Source organism: Arachis ipaensis, chromosome B4 (assembly GCF_059453495.1).
Source record: "Arachis ipaensis isolate K30076 ecotype BB chromosome B4, ASM5945349v1, whole genome shotgun sequence".
Classification (NCBI taxonomy): Eukaryota; Viridiplantae; Streptophyta; class Magnoliopsida; order Fabales; family Fabaceae; genus Arachis; species Arachis ipaensis.
Genome location: NC_142439.1, coordinates 35,259,033 through 35,282,383, shown reverse-complemented (window position 1 = coordinate 35,282,383; position 23,351 = coordinate 35,259,033). Strand labels below are relative to the sequence as shown.

Genomic DNA, 23,351 nt, shown 5'->3' with positions numbered 1-23,351 from the left:
ACTTAGCATAAGAGGGTATTTGCTCAAGTGCCTCTGCAAACGAAATCTTTATTTCAAGAGTCCTGAGGTAATCTGCAAAGTAGGCAAATTGTTTATCCTGTTTCGCTTGGCGGAGTTTCTGAGGATAAGGCATCTTGGCTTTATATTCTTTAACCTTAGTTGCTGCAGGTTTATTTCCTACAGAAGTGGTTGGAGAAGCCTGCTTAAGGGGGTTGTTATCAGCATTTGCAGGTGTCTGATCCCTTATTGGCACTTGAACGCCAGAACTGGGTGTTTTTTGGGCGTTCAACGCCATATTGCCACCCTTTTCTGGTGTTTGAACGCCAGAATTGGCCATCTACTAGGCGTTTAACGCCAATTTCTGGTCCTTTTCTGGCGTTTGAATGCCAGAATCATTTTTCTCTGGGCTCCTACTGTCCTCAGAGGGATTTTGAGTAGTGGTTTGGTCATCCTCTGTCAAATGTTCCTTTCTTGGCTTCCTGCTGCTTTGAGTTGGGACATTCAATGTCTTTCCACTTCTTAAATGAACAGCTTGGCATTCTTCTGTTATCTGTTTAGATAACTGCTGTCTTGTTTGATTCAAGTGTTTTTCCATATTCTGGTTAGCATCTTTGGTTTCTTGTAGCATCTCTTTAAATTCTGCTAACTGTTTTGTTATAGAAAATAGTTGCTGAGTGAATTCAGCAATTTATTTTGGAGGACTAAGTTCAGTAGATACTGCCTCAGCCTCTTCTTTCATGGAGGTCTCTCCACTTGAGTACAGGTGCTGATTTCTGGCAATTGTATCAATGAGCTCTTGAGCCTCTTCAATTGTCTTTCTCATATGTATAGATCCACCAGCTGAGTGATCTAGAGACATCTGGGCCTTTTCTGTAAGCCCATAGTAAAAGATGTCTAACTGCACCCATTCTGAAAACATTTCAGAGGGACATTTCCTTAGCATCTCTCTGTACCTCTCCTAGTCATTATAAAGAGATTCATTATCCTCTTGTTTAAAGCCTTGGATGTCCAGCCTTAGCTGTGTCATCCTTTTTGGAGGGAAATATTGATTCAGGAATTTGTTTGATAATTGTTTCCATTTTTGTATGCTTGCTGTGGGTTGGTTATTTAACCACCTCTTAGCTTGATCTTTTACAGTAAATGGAAACAGTAATAATCTATAGACATCCTGATCTACTTTCTTATCACGTACTGTGTCAGCAATTTGTAAGAACTGTGCCAGAAACTCAGTAGGTTCTTCTTGTGGAAGACCAGAATACTGGCAATTTTGCTGCACCATGATAATGAGCTGAGGGTTTAGCTCAAAATTGTTGGCTCTGATGGGGGTTATACAGATACTACTCCCATATGAAGCAGTAGTGGGGTTAGCATATGAACCCAGGATCCTTCTGGATTGTTCATTTTCACTTAGGTCCATGATGGAGAAAGGGAAGTGATGTGGATTGTAAATAAAAATTTTATTCTTTTCTCTTTTTTTTGAAAATCGAAATTAAAAGAAAATAAAATAAAATAAAATAAATGAAAAACTGAATATAAGTTCAAAAATTAGAAGAAAAAGAAATAAAATAAAATTGAAAACTAAAATAATTAACTAATTAAAAAGATTTGAAAAAGATATGATTTTAAAATTTTAAAGATTGAAACTTTCTTAAGAAGAAAACACCAAACTTAAAATTTTTCAATCAAAATAATAAAATAGGACAAGTAATTCGAAAATTAAAAGAAAAAGAAAAAGATTTTGAAAAATTTTAGAAAAGATTTTCTAAAAATATAAAAAGAAAATTGAAAAAGAACTTGTTTTGAAAAAAAAAGATAAAATTTTTAAAATTGAAAGACTTGACTAACAAGAAACTACCAAATTTTAAAAATTTTGACTAAGTCAACCTAAGGAATTCGAAAATGATGAGTAAATAAAGGAAAATATATTTTTTTTTGAATTTAATGAGGAAAGAGAAAAATAATAAAATGACACCAAACTTAGAATTTTTAGATCAAAATAAAGAAAACAAACAAGAAAACTTTGAATGTCAAGATGAACACCAAGAACATTTTGAAGATCAAGATGAACACCAAGAACAACTTTTGGAAATCTTTAAGAAAATAAAAACACAAAGGACACCAAACTTAAAATTTTTTATACTTTGGACACTAATAATTCGAAAATGCACAAGAAAAACAAGAAAAGACACCAAACAAGAAAAACTAAAGATCAAAAAAGGAAAATAAACAAGAACAACTTGAAGATCAAGAAAGAACAAGGAACATACAATTCGAAAAATTGAAGGAAAATAAAAACATGCAATTGACACCAAACTTAAAACATGAAACTAAACTCAAACTGAAGACTCAATTATTAGTTTATTGGTTTTTATCTATTTATTAAAAATTTTCGAAAAAAAATCTAGAAAAAGAAAACAAAGATTTTTAAAATTTTAACAAAAACAATAATAAAAGACTCAAATTTCGTGACTCTAAACCGAAAAAGATAAAATTTTCCTAATCTAAGCAATAAGATGAACCGTTAGTTGTCCAAACTCGAATAATTTTCAGCAACGTCACCAAAAACTTGATGCACAGAATTGCACTCACACCTTTGCAACTCCGCACAACTAACCAGCAAGTGCACTGGGTCGTCCAAGTAATACCTTGCGTGAGTAAGGGTCGATCCCACGGAGATTGCCGGCTTGAAGCAAGCTATGGTTATCTTGTAAATCTTAGTCAGGAGATTAGTGATAAAAATGATCTTGTTTATGAAAAGTAAATAACATGAAATGAATGATACTTGTTATTTAGTAATGAGGAACAGGTTGATGTTTTGGAGATGCTCTGTCATCTGAATCTTTACTTTCCTACTGTCTTCTTCTCCAAACACGCATGGCTTCCTTCCATGGCAAGCTGTATGTTGGTGGACCACCGTTGTCAATGGCTACCATCCGTCCTCTCAGTGAAAATGGTCTAGGTACGGTTTCTGTACGGCTAATCAACTGTCAGATCTCTCGTCTCGGATGAAAAATACCAGGCACAGCTACCGCACGACTAATCATTTGTCGGTTCTCACTTGTGTCGGAATAGGATCTCTCTATCCTTTTGCACACTTTCACTGCACCCAACATTCGTGAGTTTGAAGCTCGTCACAATCATCCCATCACAGATCCTACTCGGAATACCACGGACAAGGTTTAGACTTTTCGGATCTCAGGAATGCTGCCAATTGGTTCTAGCCTCTACCACGAAGGTTCTAATCTCAGGGATTCGAATGCTCTATTGTCAGGAGAGGCAAATCAAATCCGTGGATCAGGAACCCAAGAGATACGCACTCAAGCTGTCGCCCAATGACTATGTTGAGCTCAGATAGAACGGGAGTGGTTGTCAAGCACGCGTTCATAAAGTTGAGAATGATGATGAGTGTCACGGATCATCATATTCTTTACATTGAAGTACGAGTGAGTATCTTAGAATAGAATCAAGCGTGATCGAAAAGAAAACAATAGTAATTGCATTAATCCATTGAAACACAGCAGAGCTCCTCACCCCTACCTATGGGGTTTAGAGACTCATGCCGTAGAAGATACAATATGAGATGTAAAATGTCATGAGTTACAAAATAAATCCCTAAAAGTAGTTTTTATACTAAACTAGTAACTTAGGTTTACAGAAAATGAGTAACTAAGTGCAGATAGTGCAGAAATCTACTTCTGGGGCCCACTTAGTGAGTGTTTGGGCTGAGCTTTGAAGCTTTCACGTGCATAGGCCATTCTTGGAGTTAAACGCCAGCTTGGGTGCCAGTTTGGGCGTTTAACTCCAATTCTGGTGCCAGTTCTGACATTTTTTGCCAGAAAAGGGTCTCTGGCTGGCATTTAAACGCCAGTTTGGGCCATCAAATCTCGGGCAAAATATGGACTATTATACATTGCTGGAAAGCCCAAGATGTCTACTTTCCAACTCAATTAAGAGCGCGTCAATTAGGCTTCTGGAAAGTGAAAACACACACACCTAGGCTAACATACTTATTGCAAAATTAAACACAACAGAATTCATGATGACTTAAACTACAAATTGACTATTAACATGGGTACATTCAGACTTCTAATTTACACATTCTAAAGTGGAATTAGTTAAGCAACAATAAAACCTCTTGAAGTCTAGTTGCTTCCTCTCTGTTATCCCCATCTTTGGCTCTTATGTCCTTCTTTTCATTCTTAGCTGATGGTGTGTATTCCTTCCAAGAGATTGCTTAAATTCCTGCAAGTTATTGGAAGTTGCTTGTTCCCCAAGCACTTGAGAAACAGTTAGCATGCATGTATGCTTGTGATTCTCTGATCCTAAGTTGGTGTGGGAACACCAAACTTAGTTCTTTGCCTACTTCTATATGCAGCAGAATAAATACATGCATGAAACATCAAGTACCTTTTATTAAGAAAGTAAACTATGAACTAGAAAACAACTATAAACTAGAAAATAAATTTTGAACTAGAAACTAAACAATAGTTAAGTAGTTTCTCTGATTGTTTGGAGCTGATAACTAGTTATGCTGATGGTGCAATGTGTTCTTAATGAAATCTGTGGTGGGACACCAAACTTAGAATTACACATTTACCCTTAAATTCTTTTGGTGTGCAACACCAAACTTAGCTCCTTGCAATACAGAGAATCTATTTAATTCTTTTTATTGAATTTAGCTAGGGAAAAATAACTACCTTTGGTTGGGTTGCCTCCCAACAAGCACTCTTTTATCGTCACTAGCTTGACAGTTGGTCTTTGTCATGGTGGATTGTAGTGCCTTTGGTCTTCTCCCCTCACAGTGAAGCTGTCTCCACTTGATTCCTTGATGATGTCTACATGCTCTAGGGAGAGGACCTTTCTGATGGTGAACACTTGAGGTAACTGAGATGGAATGGTTGGAAGATGAGGTGGGGTTGGTGGATGGTGGGCTGATATCACCTTGTCTCCAGGGATAAAACCCTATGTAGGAATCTTCTTATTTCTCCATCCCCTTGGCAATTTCTTCACAACTCCTTTCTCTTCTTCCAGTAGTGCTCCATTGACTCTTGTGTTTAGGAGGTCCTTATTAACTGCTCTTCCTGATTCTTGTGGCTTCAGCTCTTTCTTGGACTCCCTTGGTTACTGTATCTTTTGAGATTCTTGCTTGTTCACCAAGGATTGTTTCAAGGGCTCTGCTTTCGGTTCACTGTTGCTTTCTTCCAGGGACATTTTGCTGCGATCATCCTTCAGCTCCTTAGGTTCTGGCTCAGATTTGGGTGTAGGTTTGAAAAAGTGGAAGGTGAGGTGTTCATCATGTATTCTTAGGATTAACTCTCCTTGTTCCACATCTATCAGCGCTCTAGCAGTGGCTAGAAATGGTCTCCCCAGAATAATGGGATGGAGGTAACTTTCCTCCATGTCCAAAACAACAAAGTTAGTGGGGAGGAAGTAGTTTCTCACTTTCACCAATACATTTTCCACTACTCCTTCGGCCTGCTTCTGAGTTTTATCTGCCAATTGGATGATTACATCCATGGATCTCAACTCATTGATTTGCAACTTCTTCATAAGAGATAGAGGCATCACATTTATGCTAGCTCCTAGATCACAAAATCCTCTGTCAATTTTTGTTTCTCCTATGGCACATGGAATATGAAAACTCCCTGGATCTTTTTTCTTCAGGAGTACGTCCTTCTTGATGAGGCACTACATTCCTTGTTCATTGTCACTATTTGTCATCAGCAGCTCTTTCATGCACTTGATGTATGTAGGCATCTGTTGGAGAGTTTTGATAAAGGGGATGTTGACATTGAGAGATACAAATATATCTAGGAATCTTGAGTATGACCTTTCTTTCTCACCTCTCCTAAGTCTCTGAGAAAATGGTGCCTTTGGCACATAAGGGTTCGGAATTTCCTTCCTTGTTAATTCTTTCCTTTGTATAGATCCAGTTCCTTGTTCCTTTTCTCTAAGTTGCTCTGGGAACTTCCTTGGCTGTGCTCTATTAGTTTGCTGGTATCTTCTTCCAGAGTTTCTTCATTTGCAAGAGTAAATGCCTTACACTCTTTCCATCTCACCTTCTTCAGTTCCCCTCTTGGATTTTTCTCAGTATCACTTGGGAAACTATCAGTGAACTTCAGAGTCTTCTGTGAAAGATGTCCTACTTGAGATTCGAGATTCTTAAGAACTTCCTGACGAGCGGCAGAAGTTAGACCAATTAAGAGATTATAATATAATAGAATAGCGTTGCGAGTATAGCTCTTAACCAGCAAAAATCCACCTCATCAATTTAGAAAGGTTGTCACAAAAAGTTTAGAATAAAAATACTGGGAGTATAAGTCCCAGGTCGTCTTCCAACAAGTTGCAAGGAATGATGCTAATTTATTAATTAGGAGTTTCCAAGAGAGTTTGAGAGTTGAATAATGAGCAATTAAATAATTATAAATTAAAGCAATAAAAACTAAGAATGATTTTCTAGATAAAAAGCCTTGACTGGGGGAAGCATTAATTGAAAGTTCTATCCTTGTTGGGATCTCTTAAGTGTAGTATCAAAAGGGTTGTTGTTTTCACTTAGTTAACCCTTACTAAATAAAGGAAAGTCAAGTGATTGAGCTAACTCTTATTCGCAAATCCTAGTCCTCTCCCTTGGGAAGGTCTAGCGTTAGTAAATACAGAACTAGTCAACAACTTCCAATTTAATCAGTACTTAAGCCTTCCAACTCAAGTGTCTCATTTTAATCAACCCCCATGTCAAGTAGGGAATCTACTCCATTGACATGAATATAACGCTCATAGAAATATAAGAAGAGAACATGATAAAATAGGAATTTAAAATTAATTAAAAATAAAAGTAATCATTTGCATCAACAATCCATGAAAATGATCCAATTACCACTCTAAACAAGAATTAAGAATATGGAATAAATAAAAGAGCAAGTAAGGAAACAAACTAGAATAGTGTCTTCAACGGAGGTAATGACTCTTCAGTATCCAAAGGCAAAAGCAATAAACTAGGAATGTAAAGAGATACTAGAGGAAGAGTAATTCTCTCTCTAGATTCAGATCTAAAAACCTAAAAACTATCCTAATGAGAATATGTGAATGTGTATCTCCGTCTCTCCCGAGTCTCTGCTTGTTCCCTGGCTTTATTCTGTGTTTCTGGACAGAAAACTGGGTCAAAATGCAGTCCGAAATTGCCCCCAGCATTTTCTGTTAATTTTGCAGATCGTGCAGGTCATGCGTATGCGTCAGTCACCCGTGCGCGTCGTTTGGCGTTTTTCCTTGTCACGCGTACGCGTCGTCCATGTGTGCGCGTCATCTTGTAGAACTCCATTCCACCCGTACGCGTCAGGCACGCGCATGCGTGGCTGCAACTTTCTCCATTCCGCGCGCTCGCGTGAGCCATGTGCGCGCTGGTCATCTCCTTAGTTTCTTGTGTTCCTTCCATTTTTGCAAGCTTCCTTTCCACTCTCTAAGCCATTCCTGCCCTATAAAGCCTGAAACTCTTAACACACGGATCACGATATCGAATGGTATAAAGGAGAATTAAAATATACTAATTAAAGATCTCTAGGAAGCAAGTTTTCAATCATAAAACAATACTAGGAAGGGATTATAAAATCATGCAAATCATATGAATAAGTGGGTGAAGACTTGATGAAAACCACTCAATTAAACACAAGATAAACCATAAAATAGTAGTTTATCAACCTCCCAACACTTAAGCATTAGCATGTCCTCATGCTTAGCTTAAGGAGATAATGTAAATGAGTAGGAAAAAGTAAGACTCATACAATCTAATGCAACCTATGTATATGAATGCAACTATATGCTAAAATAATTTTGCCTACTTGGTTAAAAATAGATAAGTTCTTCAAGACAAAAATAAATCAAATATAACTAATTAAAATTATACAGCAAAAACAAGCAAACTTGTAAGAAGATAGCTCATGAAAGCAGGGAACACAGAATTAAGCATTGAACCCTCACTGATGGTGTATATGCACTCTAGTCTCTCTAGTGTATAGGGTAATCACTCTACTCTTCTCTAATCATGATTTATAAACCTTGTTCTTCACCTAACCAATCAACAAGTATTTAATGTACTAATACAAACATCATGAGGTCTTTTTAAGGTTGTAATGGGGCCAAGGTAAAGGTGAGGGTATATATATGGCTAAGTGAGCTATAAATTGAATCCTTGATTAACCTAAGCTCTTACCTATACATACACTCTATACTTTTAAATTCATGCCTAGTTACCCAAAGTTTTTCACTTTTGTATTACATACTCATGCATCAACGCTTCTTTCAACTTTGTATCACACATGCATTGGTTTTTCATTAAACTTAACATTGGAATAATTTTGTCCCCTTATTCATTTATTTAATTACTTAATTACTTGAATATTTTTGTATTTTTGGATTTTTTTTGAAGCATAAAAATAAACATAGCATTGCCAATGCACATGGATTTTTAATTCTTCTAGTTTCACATGAGTAGGTGCCTAAATTCTCAATATTTTATCATGACACATTCCCTTATTAACCCATGTTCCCACAATTTTCCCACACTTAATTAACACACAATTTCTATCTTTAAGCTAGCCAAAGATTCAATTTGGGGTATTACTTATTTTTTCGCTTAAGGCTAGTAATGTGGTAAAATATAGAACAAAGGGGATTTAAAAAGCTCAAAGTGGCTAACAAAGGTAAATGAAAGGGTAGGCTATTTGGGATAAGTGAGTTAATAATCAATTAATGGCCTCAATCATATGCATGCATATAACACATTAAATATTGGACATATAGGATGGAACAAAATATAGATTACAATCATAGAGAAGCAAACACACAAGAATAAAATTTTTATGGTTAAATAATATAACCATGTAATTAAGCTCAAAATCTCACTGGGTTGTGTGTTCTTAGCTTTAAACTATGTTCCAAATACAACTTCCAAACAAGTTTTAAAGAATAGTTTTGATTTAAATTAGTAAAATTTTCACAAATAGGGGCTTGAAAAGAAATATATTATTTTTCAACCAATTAGAACATGCATGCAATTACCTATTATTATGCTATCTATCCTATCCTAATAAAAGAAAAATAATTAAATATCCTATTTTATTGGTGTTTAAGAAAGAGAAATTACCTCCGGAAGTCAGGTACTGACCGACCTCCCCACACTTAAAGCTTGGCACCGTCCTCGGTGCCATCAGTCAGGAACAAAGGGGGCTGGTAGCAACATCTCCATAATCGGGACCGTCATGGCTCCCTGTGCTGGTAAATGAAGTGGAGTTCGGGGTGTCTGGATTTTCTTCAGGTGGGTGATTACCAACAAGTAGCTCCTTGAGGTATGTAAATCGGTGCTTGTTACGGCGCTCCCTTTGCTTTCCTTTCCGGTCAAGCCGGTCTAGCTTCTCAAGTATCTGATGGAGCAGTTGGTTTGTTGAAGGTGCTTGTGATGTGGAAGGGGAAGGAATATCTTCTGCTGGTTCTGTGCTCTGGTTGATAGTGGCTGCTGGAGGTCTAATATAATTCCCGTTAGGGACGTACTGATCATCTCGTGGAGTCATGGCCTTGGTGTCCCCAGCTCTGTAGGAGACTCCGGCTGCTAAGACTAGATCTGAAACCAAGGCGGGAAAAGGTATGTTACCCGCAATCTGTACGTGTCCCATAGCATGCCGAATGTGTCTTGGTGAATTGAGGTGCTGGTCTGTAAGGATACACCAGAGTAGAACAGCCATATCTGCAGTGAAGGAGGACTCGTGAGTGCTCAGAAAGACGTAATGAGACATGATCTGTGCCCATACTCGAGCCTCCAATGTGAGTGCTGAAGCCAATATGCTCTTAGGTCAAGATTGATGGTATCCATAGATCCATCTGCTGCCAGGTTGTGCTATAACTCTAAGAACTACGTCCCAGTCAAATTGGTATGTCTGGCGCTTGAAAGAGGCTTTTTGGAATGCGTGTAATCTTTCTGGAGCAGGGGAAAGATCTAAAACTTGCTGAATGGCCTCTTCAGTTATAGGGACTTGCTTCTGATGGACATAGACAGATTGCATGGTTAGTATGTGAAAATTGGAGTAGAATTCAACTACCCATGAAAGGTTAACCTGCCGTGGCTGTCTCCGTAGGAATCCCCATTGTCTTCGTTCAATTCGGGGGTCAACAAATTCAGCAATGTTGGTCGGGAGGATGAGAAGGTATTCATTATTATAGTTCCTTTTAGCCAGGATGGGGAACATCTGCTCACAGTAGCGGTTAGTGAACCGCGCAGTGTCCTTTGCTGGAAAGGCTTTCTCTTTTTCATCAACCTTGATGATCCTCTTGATTCTTTTTGTTGAGGGTTTTACTACTGTTGAAGATGGCTCTGCAGCTAGTGCTCTTTTTGTTCCTTTCCTTGCCGGTTGTTTGGGAGTAGCTTTCTCTTTACCCTTCTTGGTGGCCATCCTAAAAAGGAAAAAAGTAAGTAACTTTAAAACTAAGGGTTAGAGCAAGGAAGAGGATGGTATAGGTGATAATCAATGCACAGTAAAGAAGGATGTCGTTAACACATGGTCATGACTACATGTGAAAAGTTCATCAATGGAAATATAGCAAGTGCATATGATGGCAAGTAGATACAAGATGTTTATTGGCATGCCGGCAAAGGCATGAGTAGCATAGATCAAGCATTAAATATCCAAGTTTGATTATCAACTCTTTCAAACTAATAATCTGTTTGTATTGACAATTATATTTAATCAATAAAATATATAAAGGATTTTGTGAAAAAAAGGCATTAGAGTGGTAGAATAACATAAAAGTAATGCATAATGCCATACGGGCTTTTTCACAAACACTTAACATGCATGGTAAAGATGTTATGGAGAGTATTAAATTGAACATGCAAACAACCCTTTAAGAACTAATATTAATTGTCAAACAATTCCTTAATATACTCACAAGCAAAATATAGAAGAAAACAATCATCCAATTAAATTACTAACACCAATTAAAGTAATGCAAAAAAGAAAGAAAGAAAAAGAAAACATAGATAATGAAAGTAAAAGGAAAAGAAGAAGAAAACACAAATAAAAATAATAATGAAAAGGTAAAAAAAGAAAGAAGAAAAGAAAAGAACCTTGATAATGGATGTGAAAAATAAGGGGGAAAGGTAAAATCGTAAGAAGGAATAAAGAAGGGAGAAGGAGGAATAAAGAAATAGGAATGAAAATAAAAGATTAGGATTGGGGAAGAAAAGATAAGATATTAGGCGCTGATCTGGATAAGCTGTGCGGCGCAGGCGACGCAGACTCGTGGTTCACGCTTTCGCGTGATTAGCGTTATTTTCAGATGACGCGGACGCATGGGTGATGCGTCTGCGTGAAGTGAACTGTACCATTGGCGCGAGTGCAGCCTCGCGCACGCGCAACTTTCTGTTTCGTTCGCGTGTTGCAAAAATTTTCGGTGACGCGTGCACGTGGGTGACGCGCACGCGTGAATGGCCTCTGTTTGAAGAACGACGCTGACGCGTGGTTCACGCGTTCGCGTGATAGGGCTTGTGCTTCCAGCATCATTCCAGCCCCACTCCATCATAACTCTCTGCCATACACCTCTTTACGTCAATTTCGCAGGGTCACGCGTGAGCATGGGCGACGCGCATGCGTGGGAGGCTTGGTTTTTCAAATGATGCGAATGCGTTAGGGACGCGTTCGCGTGGGCATGCTTGTGCCTAAGGCACGCCTCCAGCCACGCTCTCGCGTGACTTTCTGCCTCTTTTCTTCTTTGTTTGAGAGCACGTATGACGCGGACGCGTCAGCGATGCTTGCGCGTCGCGTTCATTTTTTTATGCAGAATGTAAATGCAGATGCATGTTTTATGCAGAGATTATGAGAAGAGTCATTAACAAAATAAAAATAGAATAAAGTAAAATAAAACTAAGACTGAAACGGAACGATCATACCATGGTGGGTTGTCTCCTACCTAGCACTTTGCTTTTACGTCCTTAAGTTGGACGTTCTTCAGGCTCATTCTGCTTCTGTTGGTGGGTCTTCCAAGAGGAAAACCTCTAGCTCTTTGTGATCCTTCATTTTCTCACCATGATAAATCTTTAGGCGATGTCCATTGACCTTTATGAATTTAGAACTAGAAGGATGACGCAGGTGAAAAACTCCGTATGGCTCTGCCTTTTCTACTCTGTAGGGACCTTCCCATCTTGATCTCAATTTACCTGGCATAAGCCTGAGTCTGGAGTTATAAAGAAGAACTAACTCCCCTGGTCTGAACTCTCTCCTTTTTATGTGCTTGTCATGGACAACCTTCATCTTCTCCTTGTATCGCCTGGAGTTGTCATATGCTTCTAGGCGAAGGTTCTCTAGTTCTGCTAGTTGCAGCTTCCTTTTAGCACCAGCTTCTTCAAAATTCATGTGGCACTCCCTCACAGCCCATAAAGCCTTGTGTTCCACCTCTACTGGAAGGTGGAAAATGTTTCCGTATACCAAGCGGAAGGGGCTCATCCCAATGGGTATTTTGTATGCTGTTCTATATGCCCAGAGTGCATCTTGTAGCCTGGCACTCCAGTCCTTCCTATGAGGTTTTACTATCTTCACCAGAATGTATTTGATTTCTCTGTTAGACACTTCTGCTTGTCCATTGGTTTGGGATGATAAGTTGTTGCTACTTTATGAACAATCCCATACTTCTTCAGTAATCCTATTAGTCTCCTGTTACAAAAGTGAGTGCATTGATCGCTCACGATTGCTCGTGGTGATCCAAAGTGACAAATAATATAGTTTCTAACAAAGAAAACAACAGTGTTGGTATCATCAGTACGGGTAGGAATTGCTTCCACCCATTTAGAAACATAATCTACATCTAACAGTATATAAAGGTAACCATTAGAGTTTGGAAAGGGACCCATGAAGTCAATGCCCCAAACATCAAAAAATTCATAGAAAAGCATAATCTGTTGAGGCATCTCATCCCTCTTGGATATATTACCAAACCTTTGGCATGGGGAACAAGATTTATAAAATTCTGTAGCATCTTTAAAAAGAGTAGGTCACTAGAATTCACAGTCTAAAATTTTTCTAGCTGTTCTTTGAGGGCCAAAATGTCCTCCACTCTCAGAAGAGTGGTAGGCCTCTAAAATGGACTGGAATTCTGATTGGGGCACACATCTTCTAATTACCTGGTCAGCACCACACCTCCACAAATATGGGTCATCCCATATGTAGTATTTAGACTCGCTTTTTAGCTTGTCCCTTTGATGCTTAGTAAAATTGGGAGGGAAAGTATGGCTAACTAGATAATTAGCTACAAGTGTATACCAAGGAACTACTTCGGATACTACTTGCAAACTGTCAAATGGGAAAGTATCATTGATAGGAGTGGAGTCATCCTTAATGTGTTCAAGGCGACTCAAGTGGTCTGCCACTAAATTCTGGTTACCACTCCTATCCTTAATTTCTAAATCAAATTTTTGCAGCAGTAGTATCCAACGTATTAGCCTTGGTTTGGACTCTTTTTTAGCTAATAAATATTTTAGAGCTGCATGGTCTGAGTACACTACTACCTTAGTACCAAGTAAATAGGCTCAGAATTTATCCAGAGCAAAAACAATAGCTAGAAGCTCTTTTTCAGTAGTAGTGTAATTAGACTGAGCAGCATCTAAGGTCTTAGATGCATAAGCAATTACGAAGGGATCCTTACCTTCGCGCTGGGCCAACGCTGCTCCTACTGCATGGTTGGAGGCGTCACACATAATCTCAAATGGCTGGATCTAGTCTGGTCCTCTTACAATTAGAGCTTGAGTCAGGGCGATCTTCAGCTTATTAAATGCTTGCATGCAATCTTCACTGAACTTGAACTCAATATCTTTCTGCAACAGTCTGGATAAAGGTAATGCTACCTTACTGAAATCCTTAATGAATCTCCTGTAAAAACCTGCATGGCCAAGGAACGAACGGACTTCCCTCACGGAGGAGGGGTAAGGTAAACTAGAAATGACATCCACCTTTGCTGGATCTACAGAAATACCCGTATTAGAAATAACATGTCCTAGAACAATCCCTTATTTTACCATAAAGTGATATTTTTCAAAATTCAATACAAGGTTTGAACTAACACACCTGTCTAATACTCTAGCTAAACTATCCAAGCAAAGGCTAAAGGAATCACCATAAACGCTAAAATCATCCATAAATACTTCCATACAGTTCTCAATAAGATCTGAAAAGATACCCATCATGCATCTTTGGAAAGTAGCCGGTGCATTACATAAGCCAAAAGGCATCTTTTTGTATGCATACGTTCCAAAGGGACATGTAAAAGTAGTCTTCTCCTGATCTTCTCCTGCACTCTAGTTGTCAGGAGCTCTCCATGCTCATTCTTTACAGTTGTGACTCCAGACTTCTTGGGCACCACTTGTACTGGACTGACCCATTCACTATCTGAGATGGGGTAAATGATATCTGCTTCAAGTAGCCTGGTCACTTCTTTCTTGACAACTTCTAAGATGGTGGGATTCAATCTTCTTTGGAGTTGACGAACAGGTTTTGATTCCTCTTCTAAATATATTCTATGCTCACAAACTTGAGGGCTGATGCCTACTATATCCGCCAGGCTCCATCTAATTGCTTTCTTGTGCTTTCTCAGTACACTAAGCAGTTGTTCCTCTTGTTGAGAAGTGAGTTCCCTTGCAATAATAACTGAGAACTTTTGGTTATCCTCAAGGTAAGTATACTTGAGGTGTGGAGGAAGGGGCTTCAATTCTAATTCCTGCTCATGGCTAGGCTCTGGATCATCTGGGGCTAGTGATAATGGTAAAGTATCTTCATTATGTTCAGATGGTGTCCCCACACTTGGACCTTGCTCCATGTGCTTCTCTTCTACTTCTTCTTGGTGAACTTCAGCTACAGTTTCATCAATGATGTCGCACTAGAAGATAGAATGATCTTTCGGAGGGTGCTTCATAGCTTCATTTAAACTGAAACTCACTATTCTGCCATCTATTTCAAAGGAGTAAGTTCCTGAGAATGCATCCAGCTTGAACTTCAAAGTTTTCAGGAATGGTCTTCCAAGCAGGATTGATGATGGTCTTCCTGAGTCATTAGGGGGCATTTCTAGGATATAGAAGTCAATGGAAAATGTGAGCCCCTTAATGCTCACTAATACATCTTCAGCAATTTCAACTACTGTAATAATGCTTTTATCTGCTAAAATAAAATGAGCTGCCGACCTTTTAAGGGAGGGAGCCTTAAGGTATCATATATAGACAATGGCATTATACTAACACACGCTCCTAAGTCACACATGCAATCAGAAAATATTACACATCCAATGGTACAGTTTACCATACATGGACCTGGATCACTACATTTTTTAGGTATACCTCTCATTAAAGCAGATATAAAACTACCTAAAGGAATAGTTTCTAGTTCATTAATTTTATCTTTATGTATGCATAAATCTTTTAGAAACTTTGCATATTTAGGTACTTGCTGATCAACATCAAAAAGGGGAACAGTTACCTCAACCTTTTTGAAAATTTCTACCATTTTGGGATCAAGTTCCATCTATTTTTTGGACTTCCTTGCAAGGTGTGGAAATGGGATAGGGATGGCACCACTTGTAGCCTCTGCATCATTTGGTGCTCCATTCCTTGGCTGAGCTGCTTCTTCTTCATCCTTGTCTTGTACTTCATATTCCTCTTCAGCATCTTCCATTTCAGCATCTTCCACTTTTACTGAGTCTTCAATTTGGGTGTGTTCTATTGGGCTTGGCTCCTCCTGGGTCCTCTCTTGCAGTGTGGTTCCGGACCTCAAAGTGATGGCATTGATGCCACCCTTGTGGTTAGGTAAGGGTTGAGAAGGAATTCCACTGGAGCTTAAAGGTTGGTTAGCGGAAGTAGGTAATGAATCTATCTGGGCGGCGAGAGCTTGTAAAGTGGCATTCAGACCATTCAGAGTAGAGTTCAGTGTAGTCTGCATGTCTTGTTGTCCTTGTGCAAGAGAACGAAGCATCTCGTCATTTGATGAGGAAGTAGGATAAGTGATCTGTGGGACTTGTTGTTGGTTATGCTGGGGTCCTTGTGACTGTCTTAGGTGAGGAGCTCTGTAAGGTTAGTTCTGATTCTGCTGTCTGTTGTTGTTATTCTACCTCTGGTTTCCATTGTTATCTCTGCCTCCTCTGTTATAGTTGTCCCTTCAGTCATGGTTGGAATTATCTCTCCAACCTTGGTTGGAGTTATCCTACCATCCTTGGTTATAGTTTCCACCTTGGTTGTAGTTGCTGCCTTGTTGATTGTATCCTTGATTCGGGCGGTCATAGAAGTTATGAGTAGCTGCCACATTGTTGTCTTCTTGTTGGAGTTGTGGACATTCGTCAGTATAATGACTATAATCAGCACAGATTTCGCATACTCATTTTGGAACTAGCTGTTGGTTTTGTTGTGGTGTGGACAGCTGAGCTTGTTGTTGTTGGTTCAACTGCATTTGCTTCAGTAGGTTGGTCATTTCACATATACTCTGTGTAAGAGCAGAAGTCTCAGTGCTAGAGAAAACTTCTGCAACAACTTTTGAGTGGTTGCTCCTGTGCCTGTGATTCCAAGTAAACTCAGCTAAGTCGCTGATCAGTTGCCATGCTTCATTTGCAGTCTTGTACTTTTTTAGAGAACCATTACTAGCACCATCTAGTGTCGTTTTATCCCGAGGCTTCATGCCTTGAGTGAAGTAGCTGATTAACACTAGCCTGTCAATAATGTGATGGGGGCATGCATCTAGAAGGTTCTTAAAGCGCTCCCAGTACTCATAAAGAGTTTCTAATTTCCCTTGAACAATGCAGGAGATCTCTTTCCTCGGTCTGTCTGTAACTTCAGCTGGAAAGTATTTTTCCAAAAATTCTCTCCTGAGCGTATCCCAGTTGGTAACAGTCGCTTCAGGTTGGGAGTAGTACCACTCCCTCGCCTTTCCCTCAAGAGAAAATGGGAAGACGGTTAACAGAATAGAAGTATAATTCGCATCGTGATGCCTAACAGTAGAACAGGTTGTCTGAAAATCCCTGAGGTGCTTGATAGGCTCCTAAGCAGGTAAGCCATGAAACTTGGGCATCAAGTTGATTAATGCAGTCTTCAGCTCGAAATCTACAGCCAGAGTTGGGTGATGCACTTGATACGGCTGCAGTGTAAAATCTGGGGCTCCAGCTTCCTGGAGAGTAATCCTCCTAGGTGCTGCCATGTGATGCACAGAAACTTGTCTCTCAACAAATTTTCCTTCGGCAAGTATACCGAATTGTCGTCAAGTAAAAACTCACAACAGAGTGAGGTCGAATCCACGGGGATTAACGGATTAAGCAATCAATGGTTAATGGATTATCCTAGTTAGACAAATCATATTGGAGTGATAAGCAGCAAGAATTGTAAATTGACAGAAAAGAAAAGAAAAGCAATAAAGTGCAGGAAAGAAGAATGACAGGAATGTAAAATACAAGAAAGTAAATAACTAAAAATAAAAAGAAAGAAAGCATTGGGATAGAAAGATATTGCAATCTCCATGTCAATTGCTTTCATCTATTCCTCAATCAATGCATTCATTGATCTCCTTGGCAATCTTAAGTGATTGGATCCCAATTCCTTGGCAACCCAATCTCTCTAAGCTTGAACAATTTCCCAATTCCTTGATTTAATTGCTCATGGGAAGAGATGAAGTATGGTCACTGATTATACCACATGTATTTCCAAATCAAAGTGTTGGTAGGATTATATGTCACTATATCCATCCAAACCCCAACCCGGTCCAACATGAGAAAGCATTTCTAGCATGATCTCCTCATTCCTCTTCCAAGGCTCAGAGGAGATCCAATTATGGATAGTTTCTTTTCCAAGATAACTAACCAATTGGGTGAAGACCGAAAGCTTTCTAGTAAAATCAAGAGAAAAGAAAGAGGAAGATGAATGATAAAAACAAATTAATCCATTGAATTGTAACAGAGCTCTCTAACCCAATGAAAAGAGTTAGTTGTTCATTGCTCTACTCAAACAGAAAAGAAAGAAAGTGCAGAAAAATAAAGATGAAGATTAAAACTGAAATTGAAACTTCAAAGTTCATAAGTGAAAAATACAAACTAGAATTGAACTACTACTAAGAAAAGAAAAAGAAGAGAAAATGAAGAAGAGTGTAGGAGGGGAGGGGTCCGAAGACCCACTCCCCTTGGAGTGTGCCAATTCACAGAAGTTCGAATTGGTCTTCCCTCTCTCCCCCTTCCTTCAATTTCCCCACAATGAATTGAAAGTAAAAACTAAGGCCTTTATATAGGCTCTCCTAAATTACAAAATGAAATGAAATTAAAAGCAAATTACAATTAAATGAAAATTCCTACTCTAGATGCTTCTTGTGGCCTTGATTGGTTGACACTTGTGGGCTTGCTTGCTTGAGGTTGGGTGGTCCTTGAAAGAGAAGTGAATAAAGTTGAGGTCCAGGTGGTAATCGTTAGTGTTACCGTTAGCCACACTAACGCTACAAGTGTGGCGTTAGTGCTGAAGTTAGTGTGGCTAACGTCACACTTGCTACCCAGTTGGTGTTTTTGGGGCTTAAAAGATGCCTCTTTTTTGTACTCCAATTTCATGCCCACTATAAACTATTATATATTGTTGGAAAGCTCTGAATGTCAGCTTTCTAACAGAACTGGGATCACCTCAATTGAACCTCTGTAACTCAAGTTATGCTCCCTTGAAGGGGACAGAGTCCCTGGCGTAGTCGCTGGCGTTATTGGCAAAAGTGAGTGCCAATAACGTCAGCGTTTAGGGGATTATATTGCCAGGTTCTGGAGTACAAACTTACTATTTACCCCATACGATTATATATTGTTGGAAAGCCTTGGATGTCTACTTTCCAAAATTTTTGGAAGCGCATCATTTGGAGCTCTACAGCTCGAGTTACACTTCTTGGAAGGTGAAGAGGTCAGCTAGCCTTACTACAGGTTGATACCATGTTCATCCTTGCACTTTTGGGGCAGGTTTTCTCCCTTAAATTTAGTTTCCACCATGTAGTGCCATATATGCTTGGAAAGCTCTGGAATCCTACTTTCCAATGCCACTGGAATCACCTCATTCGGAGCTTTGTGGCTCAAGTTATTCTTGTTTGAAAAAGGCATGGTCAGGTTGCCGGGTGAGATTTTGCCCACGTTAGTGGCACTAATGTGGACACTAACATAGGCCTCTTAGTCCTTCGCTAGCGTTATTGGCACTCACTTTTGCCAATAATACTGCTCCTTGTCCCTCTTTTCAACGTTAATGGTCCACGTTAGTGGCGTTAACGTGGCCATTAACGTGGGTTTTCCTTTGCTTTGCTAAAGTTAGTGGCGTTAACGTTTCCACTAATTTTCCATGATCTCCTTCTTCAAAGTTAATGCCATTAACGTTCCCACTAACGTTCCAAACTTTCCTTCCTTCCACGTTAATGGCCACGTTAGTGGCACTAACATAGCCACTAACGTGGCTCTTCTCTGCTTTTTTTGGTCTGAAATCAAACAAAAAAGTGTATCAAAGTAACATACAAGACAAACTTCATTATACTAAGTGTGCTAATAATGCCCAAAATCATAACTTCACTTAGTGTGATCTATTTCATCATATTTACCCTGTATATTAACTAAAATTCACCTATGCTTGAGATTTTGTTTCATGCAGAGATTTTTTATGCTATTACTCATTTATTGGCAAAATTTGTATGAAAACTAAACAAAAATCTACTGAAATAACTACTAAAAATAGGCAATGATGCACCCGCATCACAATGTTATCTGCACATGAATCAACTGAATCAGTAGTAAAGGAGCTTGTTTCGCTCTCAGATGGCGGTTCAGATTTTCCCTCAGATGAGACTGGTGAATCGATAACAATAACTTCACCACCCTCTGAGGCTAACCGACGTCGAGCTCGCCTAATACGTGAAATAGTTCTTTCAATTTCAGGATCAAATGCGGCTAAGCTCGGATCAGGCAACGAACGCGTCATTCAGTGAGAGAAACATATAGCTCATGGTAATAAAGTAAAATAAAATACGTAAATAAAATAAAAATATATACACTAATTAATAATTTAGCACACAATTACAACTCCCCGGCAACGGCACCAAAAACTGACGAGCGGTAGAAGTTAGACCAATTAAGAGATTATAATATAATAGAATAGCGTTGTGAGTATAGCTCTTAACCAGCAAAAATCTACCTCATCAATTTAGAAAGGTTGTCACAAAAAGTTTAGAATAAAAATACTGAGAGTATGAGTCCCAGGTTGTCTCCCAATGAGTTGCAAGGAAGGATGCTAATTTATTAATTAGGAGTTTTCAAGAGAGTTTGAGAGTTGAATAATGAGCAATTAAATAATTGTAAATTAAAGCAATAAAAACTAAGAATGATTATTAATATTCTAGATAAAAAGCCTTGACTGGGGGAATGATTAATTGGAAGTTCTATCATTGTTGGGATCTCTTAAGTGTAGTATCAAAAAGGTTGTTGTTTTCACTTAGTTAACTCTTACTAAATAAAGGAAAGTCAAGTGATTGAGCTAACTCTTATTCGCAAATCCTAGTCCTCTCCCTTGGGAAGGTCTAGCGTTAGTAAATATAGAACTAGCCAATTTAATCAGTACTTAAGCCTTCCAACTCAAGTGTCTCATTTTAATCAACCCCCATGTTAAGTAGGGAATCTACTCCATCGACATGAATATAACGCTCATAGAAATATAAGAAGAGAACATGATAAAATAGGAATTCAAAATTAATTAAAAATAAAAGTAATCCTTTGCATCAACAATCCATGAAAATAATCCAATTACCACTCTAAACAAGAATTAAGAATATAGAATAAATAAACGAGCAAGTAAGGAAACAAACTAGAATAGTGTCTTCAACGGAGGTAATGACTCTTCAGTATCCAAAGGCAAAAGTAATAAACTAGGAATGTAAAGAGATACTAGAGGAAGAGTAATTCTCTCTCTAGATTCAGATCTAAAAACCTAAAAACTATCCTAATAAGAATATGTGAATGTGTATCTCCGTCAATCCCGAGTCTCTGCTTTTTTCCTGGCTTTATTCTGTGTTTCTGGGCCGAAAACTGGGTCAAAACGTGGCCCGAAATCGCCCCCAGTATTTTCTATTAATTTTGTAGATCGCGCAGGTCACGCGTACGCGTCAGTCATGCGTGCGCGTCGTTTGGCATTTTTCCTTGTCACGCGTATGCGTCGTCCATGCGTGCGCGTCATCTTGCAGAACTCTATTCCACGCGTACGCGTCAGGCATGCGGACGCGTCGCTGCAACTTTCTCCATTCCGCGTGCTCACGTGAGCCATGCGCGCGCGTCGATGCTCGCTGGTCATCTCCTTAGTTTCTTGTGTTCCTTCCATTTTTGCAAGCTTCCTCTCCACTCTCTAAGTCATTCCTACCCTATAAAGTCTGAAACACTTAACACACGGATCACGGCATCGAATGGTATAAAGGAGAATTAAAATATACTAATTAAAGATCTCTTGGAAGCAAGTTTTCAATCATAACATAATACTAGGAAGGGATTATAAAATCATGCAAATCATATGAATAAGTGGGTGAAGACTTGATGAAAACCACTCAATTAAACACAAGATAAACCATAAAATAGTGGTTTATCACTTCCCCTCGGCTTTTTATACTACCTCTCACTTCTTCCCTGAATTTCTTCATGTCTTCAGACTCTTTGCACAGGTTTGCAAGCATAGCTTCCATTTTGGCCATTCTATCATCATCATGTGGTGATGGTTGGTTGAAATTGGGGTGTTGAGAGTGGTTATTATGAATTTGGTATGGTGACTGTGAGTAAGTGTTTTGTATGGTTTGGTATGATTTTTGGTTGGAGTGTTGGTTAGTGGAGTTGTTATACTAGTTTGGATTATGGGGTCTGTGGTCTTGGCCATGGTTTTGTTGGTTCTGCCACCCAAAGTTTAGGTGGTTCCTCCAACCAGAGTTATATGTTTTAGAATATTGATCATGAGCTTGCCTAGATGAATTTCCAAGGTAATTAGCTTCCTCCCAATTAACTCCTTCTTCTGTGTCCATCTCTCCTTGAGGCGATGGTTGAGTGTGGATAGCTGCAGCCTGATTCTTCTCTATTTACTTGGTCAATTCAGACAGTAGCTTGGTGATCATCTTATTCTGGGCCAGAATTGCATCCATATGGTTTAATTCCAAGACTCCCCTGTTGTTGCTTCTGTCTGAGGCATAGAAATACTTATTGTCAGCCACTGTATCTATAACATCAATGGCTTCTTCAATGGTCTTCTTCTTGTTAAGAGAACCTCCAAATGAGTGGTCTACAACTTTTTTTGATTCACAATTCAATCCTTCATAAAAGATATGAAGTTGCACCAACTCATTAAACATGTCAGGGGGCATTTTCTTGTCAAATCCTTGAATCTCTCCCAGGCTTCATAAATAGTCTCACCATCTTGCTGTCTGAATGTCTACACTTCAGTTCTCAGCCTGTTTACTTTTTGTGGAGGGTAGAACCTTGTTAAGAATCTATTCACTACATCCTCCCAGGTTGTCAAGCTTTCCTTGGAAAATGATTCTAGCCATTTTGATGCTTTGTCTCTCAAGGAAAATGGAAACAGTAGCAATCTTTAGGTGTCAGGATGAACACCATTAGATTTAACTATGTCACATATCCTTTGGAATTTAGTGAGATGCTCATTAGGATCCTCTTGGGAATTTCCTCCAAAAGAACAGTTGTTTTGCACAAGAGTTATGAGCTGAGGTTTCATTTCGAAATTATTAGCATGAATAGTTGGCTTTTGAATGCTGCTACTACAGTTTCCTGGGTTTGGATTGATGTAGGAACCCAGAACTCTCCTCTCTTGTCCAGCAGGGTTGGCTGCACCTCTTCTAGCATGATTTTTTACCTCTCATTCATAATGGTTTTCCATATTATCCTCCATGGTTATATCCAAGTCTTCCTCCTCTTCTTCTGCACCAACAGCCCTCTTTCCTCTTGCTTCCCTTCTTAATCTCAGGAAGGTTCTTTCCGGTTCACTATCAAAGGAGGTTGAAACCTCTCTTCTACCTGTCATACAAGGAGCACAACAAGCAGCAACTAGCAAGTGAAAGATTCACAATTAATGAAAAAGTGTGGTTAGAGCAATTGAGGCAAATAATCAAACAGTTAATGAGTTAGTGGGTTAGTTTTACTGGAAAGTAAAGAAGTAAGGTAAAATTAAAGAAAAACAACTAAAAATTGCAGAGAACAAAAATGAACAACTGAAATTAAAATTCAATTAATCAAAAGAAAAGAAAAGTGCTCAATCTAGTTATCCTCCAATTTAGTAATTGTCAATACAAAACCAATCCCCGGCAACG

At 38.9% G+C, this 23,351-nt stretch overlaps 1 non-coding gene across 1 annotated transcript; it reads left to right on the top strand.

Moving 5' to 3' along the window:
* Positions 1 to 22,377: 22,377 nt before the first annotated feature.
* LOC148567163 (small nucleolar RNA R71) lies at positions 22,378 to 22,480 on the top strand. The gene has a single exon (XR_015882836.1). It is a non-coding gene; the product is annotated as a small nucleolar RNA R71 (small nucleolar RNA).
* The last annotated feature ends 871 nt before the right edge of the window (positions 22,481 to 23,351 follow it).